This window comes from Molothrus ater, chromosome Z, assembly GCF_012460135.2.
Source record: "Molothrus ater isolate BHLD 08-10-18 breed brown headed cowbird chromosome Z, BPBGC_Mater_1.1, whole genome shotgun sequence".
In the NCBI taxonomy this organism is placed as follows: Eukaryota; Metazoa; Chordata; class Aves; order Passeriformes; family Icteridae; genus Molothrus; species Molothrus ater.
In genome coordinates, this window is record NC_050511.2 from 11,348,455 (window position 1) to 11,364,028 (window position 15,574).

At 39.6% G+C, this 15,574-nt stretch overlaps 1 protein-coding gene across 1 annotated transcript in view; it reads right to left on the bottom strand.

Annotated features, from left to right (window-relative positions):
• The window catches only part of PRLR (prolactin receptor), a 95,744-nt gene extending 82,330 nt beyond the window's left edge, over positions 1 to 13,414 (bottom strand). The window contains exon 1 of the mRNA XM_054517949.1: positions 13,224 to 13,414. The gene's annotated coding sequence lies outside the window, so the exon portion shown is untranslated. The remainder of the gene's footprint in view (positions 1 to 13,223) is intronic.
• Between the last annotated feature and the right edge of the window lie 2,160 nt (positions 13,415 to 15,574).

Consider the following 15,574-nt stretch of genomic DNA (forward strand, 5'->3'; position numbering starts at 1 on the left):
GTAGCCAATTCCCCTTACAGTTTTAGTTAATGAAAGACTCTTTTCCACATTTCCTTCCAAAAACTGTTGTGTAACATCACTGTGTACTGTAAATAGCTTCCCACTTCCATCTGCTATCTGCTCTAAACTGCTCTGGTTTGCAAAGTTTTTGTTTTACAGTTCTTCAACATAAAGCCTTGTTGTAATTTCTTCTGGACTATGGCTACCAGTAGCAGTGGCACATAAAGATTATACTGCAAATAGATTCTTGGTAGTTAATCAGAGCCTGAAAGAATGCCTAAAAAATTAATTTTAATGAAAACATTTCATAACAGATTGGACATCATGAGACTCTTGAATTCAATGGGATACCCCTTACTAATCAGCTGAGCTGAGTACCTTGTTCTCAGCACTCTGAAAGGATACACCAAAGGCCCCACAAATGTGATACAGATAACAATCATTCTTGACTTAAATTTTGTTTGTGACTACAGTGACAAGAACATATTAAAATAATAAACTAGAGGTTGTCATGGTTGATTCAGAGTACAGATAATGTACTAAGAAAACATAAAGAAACACACAAAAAAAGATTTTTACCGATACCAGTTACTGCCACAGTTTCCAACAAAGTTCAGACAAGCCAAGACAGTTTGAATGATGCCAGGTAATTCTGAAATATGGTTGTATTAGGTTTGTGTGGCAAGGGTTTGTAGCAGAGTGGCTACACGGGATGCTCTGTGAGCAGCTGCCAGGATCTTTCCCCGTGTCCAACAGAGCCAATGCCAGATGGATTGAGGATGGACCCATTCCAGGCCATGGGTGAGTGCCAGGGTCAATGATGGCAGGAGCACCTTTGGGAAAATATATTTATAAAGAGGGAACAACTCTGCAGACACCTCCAGCCAGAGAGAGGAATGAGAGCATGTGAGAGCAACAACTCTGCAGGTACTGAGGGCAGTGAATGGTGAGGCAGCTGCTCCTGCAGCCCCTGGAGGAGCCACAGCAGAGCAGGTGGATGTGCCTGAAGGAGGCTGTGACCCCATGGGAAGCCCGTGCTGGAGCAGGCTCCTGGCAGGAGCTGTGGCCTGTGCAGAGCAGCCCTCACTGGAGCAGGCTCCTGGCAGGGGCTGTGGCCTGTGCAGAGCAGCCCCTCACTGGAGCAGGCTCCTGGCAGGAGCTGTGGCCTGTGCAGAGCAGCCCTCACTGGAGCAGGCTCCTGGCAGGAGCTGTGGCCTGTGCAGAGAGCCCTCACTGGAGCAGGCTCCTGGCAGGAGCTGTGACCCCAATGTGGGCCCACAGTGGAGCAGCCTGTTCCTGAGGGACTGCACCCTGCGGAGGACCCAGACTGGAGCAGTTTGTGGAGAACTGCAGCCCATGGGAAGCACTCACATTAGAGAAGCACATGGAGAACTGTCTCCCATGGGAGGGATGCCTTGCTGGAGCTGGCAAAGAGCATAAGAAAGAAGGAGCAGCTGAGAAAATGTGTGATGAGCTGACCACAACCTCCACTCCTTGTTCCCCTGCATCACTCGGGAGAAGACAGAGAAATAAAGAGTAGAGTTGAGCCTAAGAAGCAGAATGAAATAGGGAAATTTTTTCTTTTAGATTTGTTTTCTCATTATTATTCTAATCTTTTGACTCTCATGCTATTAAGCAATAAATTAATTTACCTGAACTGTCCATGATGGTAGCTGATGAATGATTCTCTCCCTGTTCTTATCTTGACCCATGAGCCTGCTGTTATTTTCTCTCCCCTATCCAGCTGAGGACGGGAGGGACAGCATGGCTTGGGTGGGCACCTGACAGCCAGCCAAGATTAACCACCACATCACTGACAGCACAGGAAATCACAGTTTTACAGTTACAACATGCTACTTAGATATCATTATTACTGTACAGTTTCTATGACCAGAGTCTCTAGATCTAATTGCTTCGATGGGCACAATACAAACATCAAAGATGTATTTCCCTTTTCAAAGAATGTGAAACCTAACAATCTCATGCATAAAATCTTCTCAGTAATTCAGACTAGAAGAGGTTCCAGGAGGTCATCTAGACCCCAAGAGCACCAAGGAGGGATCAACAATGCCAATAAAATTCCTTTGATTTGTTTAATCTACCCAATTAGGGGAATTTTGAAACCTCTTCAGGCAATGTAGACTACTGATATAATATTTATATTAATGAAATGTTCTTAATATCTATTCTATAGATATTGCAAGCTACAACTTAACCCAAGTACTTCTTTTGCAGCCTAAAAGCAACAGAACAACAAACTGCTTCTCTCTCTGCAGAGCTCAGAGAGTACTTTGAACACTTTAAATATATCTTCTCTTAATATTTAAATGTAGCAGGCTTGAATAATTTTCTCATATGCCACATTCTCCAGATCTCTGAATCTTACTCTGCTGCAGACTCCCCATCTATCTTTTTTAAAGCACCATACCTCTGAAATACAAAATATTTTAGTTGAGGCCTTGAAAATATTGAAGGGAATAAGAGAAACACTTTGAAAAAATCTCTCAACCACACTCCCATTTCTAAATTCTGACAAGGTATTTACTTTTTGCACAGCAGGATGATGTTATTGACTCCTGTTCTTCTTTTGTACTGTTAAACCCCTCATATATACCTGTTCAAATCTGATTATTAAAATTATTAGAGAGGACCCTCTGCCCAAATTAAGGTGTAAATGAGACCATATTCTGAAGTCAACAGTACAGCTTTTATTAAACAGTAAATGTGAGGGAGACAGAGAGAGAAAATGGGGTAAACAAAGGAGAAAGGGGAGAAAGAAAGTAACAGAGAAACAGATCAAGTAGAAAAATTATCACCACTCCATAGGTTCCAACGATGTCCCATTGGTTCTCTTCTGGTCTTCTGAGTGACTGCAGTCTTGTAGAGGTGATGACTGCAGACTGTATCCATCAAGTGGTGGAGGGAAAGAACCCAAAAAACACCAGGTCCATGGGTTTTATATTATGCTGAGGCTATGTGGAAACACCCCCTGTACCTCCCCTGGATGATGCAACACTGGATCACGGGACATTTCATGAGTCTTTGGCATCTTCTAAAATGTTGCAGCTGTCTCTTACCATTGCAGTTGAATCAATCATGACCCATAATAGCCAATCAGCCAAGATGAATACCTTCAGCCTACACGTGGCTGTCCTGGTACTTTGGACAGGAGTTTTCACAGCTGAATCATTATTTAAGGGAGGACATTGGCATGATAAGAAGGACTTGTGGCTCCTCTCAGGATTTGTTTTTTATCAGCCTCTTACATCATCTGGAAATCCAGCTTCTATCCCCAAGCATGCACACCCTTCTGCATTCTGTGCATCACTAGCAAAGCACTCAGCCAACTGTTTGAGCTGCTAGCACCAACAGTCCAGTCTCTTACATCTGCATTGTTTGAGACATTAATCCCTAGCAATCCAGTCTCTCACAACACCAACTACTTGCCTGAACCCTTGTTACCTCAGTCCTGTATTTGTGCAGTTTTGTATCTGTATTTCAGAGCAGCACCTTAGTCTTATTTCTACTAAGCAAGTTTTTATTTATCAGAAACCATACAACACTCATAATATAAAAACAACTTTTTCTCTTCTTCTTCTCCACTAAGCTGGAGTCCCTGTCCTTTCACCACTACCTAGTACAATGGTATAATGCTATCCACGTCACTAATGACATATAGATTAGTTGTCACACCAAGGAGCTTTGCTACACCCAGCCCTTTTTTGGGCTTTTTTGGTGTAATAAAACTTTTTTGGTGTAGCAAGCCCTTTTTTGGTGTAGCAAAGCTTGTAGCTTTGCTACACCAAGCTCAGACAGAGACCCACTGATAACCAGTTGTAAATAATTTTCCAAGGACTGGACATCCTGTACAGTGGTTTCATATAGACTATGGGTTTCTAGATAATTTATAAAAATTTCAATAAATTGTCTTGGAAGCCTGACCAAAGCGCAGATATATGACATCACTACTGCTCTTCTGTCCCTGAATCTTGTTACTTTAGAAGGAAACCAGAGCATTTCTGTTTTCAGAATATTTCATTTCAGTGGGAACTTATGTTGCTGTTACTTATCTCCATGCTATGTGTAATGGATTTATTTCAGTGTCTTACAGCAGTTTATAATCAAGTGATCAACACAGAGAGGGCACAGCTAAAAAAAGATCTGTTAAAAATCTGCACAGAAGATACTAATTGCTAACAGGCTACACAAACTGCTGACCATGTCTTCTGTAGTCTAAAGAAAACACCGTGCCTCCCTTTTCTCCTGGCTTCTTTTAGATTCTAGGGTCAAGACAGTTTCACACAAGGTAGGACAGGAAAGGTGCTGTGCCCACTTTCTTCTACTGCAGGTTCAATCCCTTATAGTGACATGTAAATACTTCTAAAATATATAGAGTAAGGTGTGCATAAGTACTTAAGTACTTATAAATGCATGGACTTTATAAATTAATTTATACTTGCAAAATTCACATATTACTTAATAAGAGGTATCAATTATAAAGTTTAAATATGAATAGGAAAAAAAATTAGAAGAACAAACAGATACACAACCACGCGTTAACATGACCCATGAAACCCCAACAACATTATTGTACAGTGTTACTTGGTCAGTCTTTGGATCCTGTGCTGTGCCACAAGATAGAGACAATGCTGCCTATTAAAATGGAAAACCAGAACAGAAATTCAACTTTACAGGAACATGTGCAGGGGCACTAAGGAGAGTTCGCAATGGGTTTTCCTCAAAAGAGAAAATCCATTGGTTAAATGATAGATGTGATGAAATTTCTGAAACAAACCTCAATTACCCAGTGTGACAATGACAAGGGCAGGGGATTACACTTACCCAAAGGCCTCCCCTGAACATGATGCAGCAGTAAACATGGGTCCTGTTCAGACAGAAGATGAACTGAAGACAGATTCGAGGTCACCTATACCTTATTAGCAGACTGGATTTATAAACTCAAGATGACTCCTAACCTATCATCCATGACTGAAAGTGCTCAACACATAATTCATCGGGCTCACTCTTCAACAATTTTGCAGCAAAGATCCAGCACAGTTGTTCAGACCTGCACAAATTTTCCCATTCTAGTCCAGGGGGCAAATAATATTACAGCTGAGAGTAATGGCATCTCAAGGAACAAGCTCTTTGGGATGCCTGCTTGCATTGGGGCAACTTCAGACAAATCCAGCATGAGTTTAGTATATTATTTGGAGCAGCCATGAACAAAAAGCAGCCTTGTTAAAATATATCTCCTTTTCTAGTGGTAGAATGGGCCATCTTCCTCTGTATTTCTTGGTTTTTTCCAGTGCTCAGTAGAGTTTACTATTCTTCTACTTCTTCTGTTGGCTGGAATGCCAGAGCACTACCCACCCTTTTCCTTTAAAGGGTTTGAGAAAGGACAGCCCTTCAGGGCTGTGACGTGTCTCTCAACAGCCCTAGAGACCTCCTGCTTTGCCAGACTTCAACTTGGCCACAGCTGCCTGGGAGACATCTGATCACATCTCTGGGCATGGTTTTAGCCATGCTTTTAACATGTGGCTTAATAACTCCCAAACTCCTTGAGAAAGATTATATAGCTTTTGAAAAGAAGCTGTAGAATAAAGTACCTAGTCAACCTGGGATGTTTAATAATTTATGTTCAAGGAGGGATCCTTTTGATTATTTTGCTATTCCCTTTACTACTTACTCTTTACTATATGGTGGCTTTGTTAGAACACCAGAACCTTCCAGGTCATCAGATAAAATTCACAACCTCTTTTCCACTGTGAAATAAGACACACTTGCTTTCATTTGTATTTATTTCAATGCTTCCTCTATCAATATGAGGTTGGTTTACTGGCACATAATACAGTTTGTACTGTGTTGATGCAATGAGCTCATTGCTGTTACCATTTTCCAGAACTCACCATAAGAGTGGGACTAATAAATCTCAAACCAGCTGGTATTCAACAATGTTTTGTGTAGAGGTAGATGGAGATCAAAATCTTCCAGGCATGTCAATGAAAAGGGAAACTGTCACTGGCAACCCCAGGAGAAGTTTCAAAAAACCATGCTAGCTTCCTGGCTATATGACAAATACAAGAATTTTCATCCGTTTTAAGCTTTGCTTTCCTAATTGCAGGACTGAAGACCAGATCCATGGCTGTCAACAGTTAAAGCTCTGTTGTTGAAGCTACTAAGTGTTTATACATTCCAGCAATATGTATATTGATGAATAATGGACTTGCTGCAAAGAATAATGCCGTGTCTTACCCAGCAGCATTATTAATACTATTCCAGCTGTCTGGGTATTGTATTTCTGCTAACCTCACTTCCCACTGGCCTGATGGCTTCCAGGGGCTTTGAATAGCTGTTTGGTAAAGTTCAAACTGGTGTTTTGTGGGGATACTTTGGTGTAAGGTTTGTTGGGGAGCATGATGTGTAAACTGCAGTTTACCATCCTTCTTTTTGTCCCACTCTGGCTCCAACTGCTAAACATCATGGACTGGAGAGGCTTTTATCCAGTTGTTAAATGTCTAGGGCAAGCAACACCCCTCTACAAATAGCTGTTTCTTCCCTCATCTTTTTACTGCTAGAAACTTTTTAATTTTGTCCTCAGTAGCGTTCACTTTTTAAAGCTCATTGGAATAGAATGTCCCTTAATACCTTGGTGACTGTAGTCTATTAAGCAGTACCTCTGACCCTTTCTCACAGTTTCAACTAATACCTGTGAACATCTGTTCATAACCACTGTCAAATATTTCTTTTCTCCCAAACATCCTCACGGCCTTCTTTTCCGAGTGGAGGTATATTTACTCTAATTTCACATCAATTACCAGACATGGTTTTCCAATTCCTTGCACAGCTTGGATCTTTCACACACTTCTGACTCTGGCAAAGTACTGAAGAAGCTGTGGTTATAGTCCTTTATTATAAACTCCAATACCACACCAGTGTAGCAAATGGTAACTGTGTGCTCTAAAACATCCCCATGTCTAGGTTTTGAGCACCATCTTGAAGCAATCTGTGACAGAAGGATGTACCTCATTACTAATAACAAAGATGTGAAAATTATTTTAATTTAACAGCTTGTGTGAAGGCTGATTTAAGAACGTCTATTCCCTCCCTGGTCTATAATTACTGAGGCAGGAAAAATGGTTTTAAAAGCTTCAGCTCCTTGAGAACCCATTCTGCCTTTCAGACACAGTCCAGGCACACTTGGACAATATGTTCACCACCATTAAAATGAGCTTAATGCTGTTATTATTGTGCTTAGAATAGCCAACAAATACCTGTTACTTCCAAAGGACTTTTTCACAGACATATGTCTATTGTGAGTCTTGATTTACCAGACATGAGACCACCTGTTTCATGTTCAGATAACAGTACTGCTTGTTTCAGAAAAGGGCCTTAACTCCCAAAGCTTTCCAGTTCTCCAGGAACACAGAAAATGTCTTTCAACAGATGCTGCAGTCTATCAACATGCTGCTACTACATGCACACGAAAAACAAATTAGGCAACACTTAAGTCATGCTCAATGAAACTTTATTAATTAGTTGATCACTGTGGTGATCTGTCTCCTATTGTCACCATTTCCTTTATTTCAAAGCTGGGTTTTTTGGCTGTTTTACCTTTTTTAAACCCTGTGGTTCTAAGCAAGAATAAAAACAATTAACAGAAAAATTGTGTCTTTTGTGTATTCAGCCAGGATTGTGTTTTCAGGAAGTGCTATGAACTCCACGTCAACATAGGGAAAAGGGAATACATGGAGCATAATCCCTGTCATGGAATTACAAGTTAGAACACTGAGATATAGACAAGAGTTGCCTCACCTCCCCTTACACAAATTTTTGTTTTCATAATCCCAGCCCAACCATCTCCTCTTGAAGACACATGGTCCTTTAGGAAAACATTTTGGGAGGTAGGTGTCCCTACAAACATGCTCCCATGAAGTTGATTTTTTACTTCTGGCCTTCAACTTTAGTAAGCAATATTAACTATATTTTCTAGAATAGGAGAAAGCTGCGGGACAGCCCCAAGGTGAGCTGGTTGGTTTGAAGATAGAAGAGGAGGGCCTCTTCGTCAGATTCACAGGTCTGGTCTGTTGTTTGGATGACCTGGGGCTGGTTGGATGACCAGGAAGTGGCAGCTTCCTGTTCAGCTTTACAGGCTTACCCCTCTGCCCAATGCACGTTCAGATCTTGTTATGTCCCCCCACTCCCTTCTGGCATACTCCCACACCATTTAACTGTACTTTCCTTTTATTTTGCTTTCTGTATGTTAACGTTAAATTCTCATTTAATTTTATTCTCTCTTACGAAACAATTTCATACACCCTCTTTATAAATAAAATCCTAGTATGGTATAAAGAAGTATAACTATATATGAACATACATTTACACACTTCATACACTTTCATCTGCGTCTTTGTAAAGACACTAAAATACACACAGGTGTGTCTATCTATGAGGGCCTTTGACATACTTCTGTAGCAAAGAAAAAGGCAAAGTTTTCAGCAAGTACAAGAAGTTCAGACATCACATGGGGTACGGCCACAACCATGACAAACAATGACTCCTGTGGACAAAGGGAGGACAAGGCCTCATGGATCTGATACATTTCTAGGCTAAGGGGGCTGTAAGGCTGGAATGGGGACAAGGGCTTCTGCTGACAGTGGTCATGAGACTTTTGAGGGTCAGGTCTTCCAGCAGGAGTTGGCCTGCACCAACTGGCACCAAAGTTGTTCTTTAATTGAGACCAATGACATCTCCCTGGGTTGTAGCCTTATCTCTTCTCCCCTCATTTGTGTAAATCACAACAGAAATCTACACTGCTGCCACTCAAACAAGGAATGAAGAGAGGTACTGGACATAAAATAACTAGGAAAGAGTACATAATAATATACTGTTATATATATATATATCTATATAGGGAATGAACTTATAAATACTATTTTAACATACAACAGTAATAATTACAGGGAGTTTGGGGTAATTTGGCATTACTTATTTAGGCAAATTTATGATGCTTCAAATACAGAGATGACACAAGGCATGTGAGGTAGGTCTTTTCTTGAAGAGAAGATTAGAAGACACCCTTTGAGTGACAAATAGACAGGAAACTATTTTTTGTCTTCCTCATACTAGGACAAAATAGTATGATTATGCCAAATTACCTTATCTAGACAAAAAAAAAAAAAAAACAAACTCCTTTACATTGTTACTTAAAACAAAGGGGCCACCTGAGGATTCTAACTTCAGATGCCCAGACTTTACCACTGAACCTGTTTAGTTAAACAAGGTAGTTTAGTTAACACTTCCATCTAAATAATTTATATATTAATGTTTCAAAGACTAATTTTTATTCTTAAAATACATATCTTCTATTTTTTTCCATTTTTATTCTGTATTCACAAAATTATGATCCACCTACCTTTCATAAGGTAAGTAGAATTTGCCCTATAATCACTGAAGTGAATTGTTCTTTATTTTCTCTTCACATCATGATTAAGCAAAAGGAATCTTTTTGAAGAAAAGCCTACTCTTTTTGGATTGTCTTTGTTGAACTCTCATGATTTACCAGCCAATGTGTAGGGGTGAAGAAAGAGCAACAGCAGCAATCCAATTTTTGGATGAGGCTGAGAGCAGATGTAGATTTGGCTACAAGTCATCTTTGCTTTTCCAAAGACCATCTCCTCCTTCGTCCAAGAAAGAAGGGTCACACCATACAGCAGCATCCAAAATGTGCTATTCATCAAACAGATGATCTGTTGTGAATTCTAAACCCTCCATTTTTTATATCATTATTGCCCCGAATTGTTCTTGCTCCAGTTAGAGGTCTGAAAGTTTTCAGAAATTATCGGTGCCAAGTTTATTGACTCTTTTTATGGACCAGTACATACTTGCTCAAAGGGAATGTAATGTATCACATGTTCACCAGAAGTGGAAATGTGACAATTTAAAGGCACTGTTAATATGGAATGACTTTGCCCTGAGGGAACAATGAATTTGGAAAGAGAACTGCCTTGCCAAAAAGCTTGGGTTACTTCTGGTTGTAAGGGGTTTGAAATTCAGGAGATTAGAAAATTTCTTAAGACAAGGAAAACGAATCATATCAGATGTAACAAACATCCTGAATGAGATCTTTTCAGAGATCATTATCTGTAGATCTAGAGGGATCATAATGATCATCTAATCTATTACATACAATGGCAATGGGACTCAACCTAAATGCAATCCTGAACAACAAAGATATTTTAACATTTATTTTGAATATTCATTCTTTCTCATTTTTAATTCACTATTTAGAGTGCAGCAGGAAAAGAGAACAACTCTGCCTGCTTGGTCATATGCTTCTGCTAGGTGTGGAGGACATGCAGTACAGGAAGATTCAGGCAGAGCCACAGCTGCACTAGGCAGGTACATGCTGCAAACAGGGGAATTACCAGTGGCTCGACTGGAAGTTTAAAAGTTTTAGGACTAAAAAGTCCTAAAAAAAGTAAATATAGCCTGTTGGACATGAAAGTTTTTTAGAAGGATTAAAGTTTATGTTAAATAGAACCATTACCAACCTGTATCTGTCTATGATAGATAAAGCAAGGTCTCAGAGCAAGGTCACCTCTTCAGTGAGACCAGGCATATAAAAGATAGAAGGGCCAACGTTAGTCTCTCATTATTGCTTGTAAAAAACTGTGCACCCTTGACTTCATAATGTTTAATTAAATTAATCCACAATGATAACTTAGGTAAGAGTGAGGACTGCAAAATAGGTACATCTGACCAATAAATATATTAAAATCACATGGGCTGACTCTTCAAAAAAATTAATATCAACCCTTAGGTTGATCAACTAAATTTAGCCTAACGGCCCATGTGGCCTAAGTATAGACTCACAGATAGAAGATTTTTAGTTCAGAGCTAAGCTAAGGAGAAATGTGATAGTAATCACAGATAAACAGGAGCGGAGACCAAATAAGGCATCCCCCCAAAACTGTAGGAGAACAGTCTGGAAGAGTTCAGTGAGAAAGTCTTTGTAAGAGAAGTTGTTAGACCATTAGATTAGTCCAATTTAAGAGTACAACCAAGAACTTTGGGTACAGGCTGAGCTGCCCTTTTATCTTACCTTGTGAAGATAACAACCTCTCTGAAAGGCAGCTGTACTGTAGAAATAAATGGGAAACAAAAGTGGTGCTGAAGCCACAGAAAATGGTTTTCTGGGAGGAAGAGAAAACTTTGAAAGAAGGGTATTACATAGCAAGATCTTGCAACAAAACTCTAAAAAATCCTGCCTGAAGAATAAAAATATGTATTGATATGTACAGGTGGGCATGTAAACATATAGAAAATATAGAGTTTGTAAATTTGAGTGTCTGGGATACCAGAATATTAGTTTCAAACAAGACAAATGGATGGTAGTAGGAACAAAAGCATTTCTAGTGCTGAGTCTGTAATTAACCTGTGTCTGATTCTGGAGAAGAGAACCACCTGGGAGGATACAGATTTCAATTCAAATAGTGATACACCTGAATGAAGTTGCTGAACTCTATTTGCTTCACTGCCATAAGGATTGTGTGGAAGTCAAACTTCCGCAATCTCTAAATGAAGGCCAGATCTTTCAAAAGCCCCCTGTTTCTGACAACTGAACTTTACTTGCTATGGGTGGTAATTGCAGACAGAGCCATAAACTTGCACATTAAAATGGTATATTTTGTTGAGCAGCAAAAAATGATGATAATACAATATAAATAGCTGAAAAACTTTAACCCCCTTCTGAAAAATAAAGATGAAAATTCTGAGACCGATCCTACTCAACTCAGTCCGCTGGAAAACCTGCCCTTTCAAAGCCTCCCACCTTTGACACAAAAAATTTAGTCTGACAGGTTTCCAGATCAATTTCAACAACAACAACAACTGCAAAATACCAGGATTACCTATCAGCCTTTTTGCTCCTTGCTGGCTTTATGACAACTGCAGTCGGCTTTGTGCTAACTGCATTTCTCCAGATTTTGTTTCCCTCCACGGTCTGCGCGCTCCGGGGTTTAGTCTTTGTGCAGGGCTTTAACCGGGCTGCACTTTGTCACAGGAGACAGGCGAGCCTTCACGCTGCAGGCTCGCTGTGGATGCTCGGAGCTGCGAAACGCGCACGTGGTAAATGGCTGCTTTCCCTAGGCGGGCGTGCAAGCATTACTTGTTGCTAAACTTGCTCGCTGCCTGGCCAATCCATCTGCCTGCCTTGGGAGAGTGCCTAGCGCAGCTAGACAAAAGCAAGCCAAGTCTCAAAAGAAAAGACTGATAGCTGCAGCAGAGCATTTCTGCAGCAGAAATCTTACGCTGGTAACGCGGACACAGAATCCACACAACTGTCTGGCAGGCTGCTGTGCTCTCTAGAGGGAACTCATAGCACGGGAAACTGTATTCATTCCCAGGGTATTAATGCATTCCCAGGTGACTGTTGTAATAGTGAAAATATTACAGATGTTGACGGTACAGTGTTTCAATAAAATGCAGGGAAAACTAGCTAAAAAGATGCTTTTTGGATCAAAGCACGTAATTTTCTTTAGGGCTTGCTCATTCACCAGCTTTTCTCTCCATTCTCTCTGAGACCCATTCCCTTCAGCCTTTCACTGCCAGTCTGTGCCAATACCAACACATTCGGAAGATAACACAAAACAGAATCTGATAACTAGTGAATGTATGTGCAGACACAACAGAGTGTAGCACAGGAAGAATAAAATAATTACTGGGGAACATCAGATAGTGGAAGATATTATAGCAGTTATAGGAGTTCCAGAAGGATATTTTCATTAATGAATAACAAAAATAAGGTATATTTACTGAACATAAAATATGAATCAATATATTGTAGTATATTGATATATATTATGAAATATTATGAGATTAGTACTACCAAGTAGATTAAAAATGCTTTGAAATAATAAACACAGTCCAACTGTCACTTAGAAAAAAGCATACAGAAGGAGTGTCATCTCTGTTTCTACAGCTTATATCAGTATTTTAAAAGAGAGATTACTGACTTACAAATAGAAGTCCTTTTTTGCTTTCTTAGAATGTGAGCCACATTATATTTACCTTACCATATTAAGCTGAACTGATTTTACTTATTTCTGTAAGTTTTTCATTTCTGCTAACAGAACTACAGTTTACTCTGTCCTTCATACAACACCAAACCCTTTACAGGAAGGTAAACATACAGTAGGAACAGATTTAACTGCAGTACTTACTTTTGCCTGGTAATGAAATGTATGTTGACCCATGCCAGCTCATGAATGCTTCCTGAAAAAGGACTTGAAAATCCAGCGTTTCAAAGTGTTTCTCATATATTTAAAGAAGAAAAACACCCAGAAAGAAAGAGGGGGAAAGACCCAAAAGAAAGATAAACAAAGCAAAAGCCTGTCAGCTTTAGAGCTCTGACTGCAAAATATTCAGCCTGGCAGCTCTGGGAGAAATACAACTCTGTGTACTTGTACATGCTCACCCCATTAGAGGAGGAGTCAGTTTTGCAACACTTATGTTCCTTGCTTCAGGCAAAACAGTGATTCTCTTCAGTGCAAGCAATGTTTGCAGTGTGATGGCTGTAAAGGTGAGAGGTGCACTCTGGAGTGTAGGAATGCAGCAGCAGAAAAAGAATAATTGGGAGCATCAGCTACATACTTTACAGGTTGTTGTGATTCCTTTTGAATGCTTATTGCCCATGATTTTTTTTTTTTTCTGAGGGAAACCTAATACCCCTTCAACATAAACTGCATCCATAATGGTTTTTGTGTACCAGTAGTTCATGTTTTATATTTTAGAATAGCAGATTTATTTTTTTTACAACAGAGTAAAAGGTATTGGCTTTACATCAAAAAGCTGATTAAACAAAAGGAAAAAAGTCTTCTTTTGTAGTTTTGAGAGCTATTATGCAATAAGGTTGTGAATTTTACTAACATAACTATTCAGTAGTCATCTATCTCTACTTAAAACATTTTTACAAATTCTTATAAATACTTCCACTGAATCATATTTTTATCTTCTCTGAATTCAAGCCAGTGAACTGAATATAAAATGAAATGTGTGTATGTATAGTGAAGATTTCTTTAAATAAGAAGACTGAGCAAGTCTCTTTTTCATAGTGAAAGGAGATTTCAGGAGTGCGGATGCTAAGTTGTTACTAGAGTCAAGACTCTCCAATTGAGGTCAGCATTGCTCACATCTTGTGATCAAATGGACATTCTGCAGATCATTCAAAACAATTGGTAATCATAGAACAGTGTCTTGTCAAACATTTGTGTTTCTTGGAAAATGTTTTCAGGTGAGGAGTGCATGCCTTGTGATCTATCCACACAGAAATTATAAAACTTAGGTGTGCTCCTTGAGTGGGGTTTGGCTGTGCTAAGCACCAGCTGCTGCTCAGATCAGTGTCAGACCACACCTCCACTTGCACTGCTCCCATCATGTGTGCTGTGTTATCCATTTGATTCCATGCTCAGACAGCATAGGAAGCTCAGCTGGTACTGGAAGACAATTACTTTTTTTTTTCTCTTCTTATTTGTAAACTTCTGAACAGGCTCACTCTGAGATCAGACAAATGCTAGGAACAGAATGTATAACTGGCAGAAAAGACTCAGCTGATGAGCTGATGAGCCCTAAAATTTATCACATGCCCATAGCATTCAGCCAGCTCTCAGCAAATTCTACCAGTGACTCTCTGAGTTGAAAGGGATAAAATTGCTCCTGATAAATAGGGAATAGGTGCTTGAATAGATCTTATCACCTTAAAAATAAGAAAAGGAACACAAGGTAGAACCTAATTCATATTTAATCAGTTATGTAGCAGGCAATGCCCAGTTGCCTTATTTCTCCATCTATTTGACTCTGCTAAACACATGCAGATCACAACAAAGAAGAGGGAATGAGAAAGCTAAGATTTGTCTGGGGAGGAAACTTACAAAATGAAGGTGAACCAAGAAGTACTACCATCACTATAAAAATTTCTGTAAGAGAAGGATTTATTGTTAAGGTCTGCATGTACAGTTTTGCCTGTAATCAAAACAGGCTTTATAGCCCTAGAGTCTGGATAATGGAGAAAACAGAACAAAAAGTAAATCACTCACTAATGGATTTGTAGTGACGGATGGGTCATAGTTGGGTGATAGTGAAGAACTAACACTGGGATCAGTAAAAATGATAACTTAAGACATTTATACCTGCACTATCCAGGTCATAGCCAGCTGACGTAATGCAGCCCTGGTAACTGTGGCAGCAGGCAGAGCAGTGTGAGGTAGCTCTTAAATATTTCCCCATGATTTTGAGTTAGCTTTTTCAGCTTTTAATGAACACTGTGTCCCTGTGGCTACACTGCTAGCAATATTTAAGCCAGTCAGGCAAGTCAATACAAGTACACTCAGCCTGTGGTGGAATACTGCCAAGAAAAGGCAACTCTGATCCTAGGAGCTGGATTAAGGTGAATATTTTAAGGTAGTAGTAAAATCTTATATGCACAAAAGACAGATCACTAACATTCAAGACGGTCTTTCAAATTAGGACAGAAGAAAAGAAGGGTCACCCAGATGATGTAAAGGCTCTAAAGCCT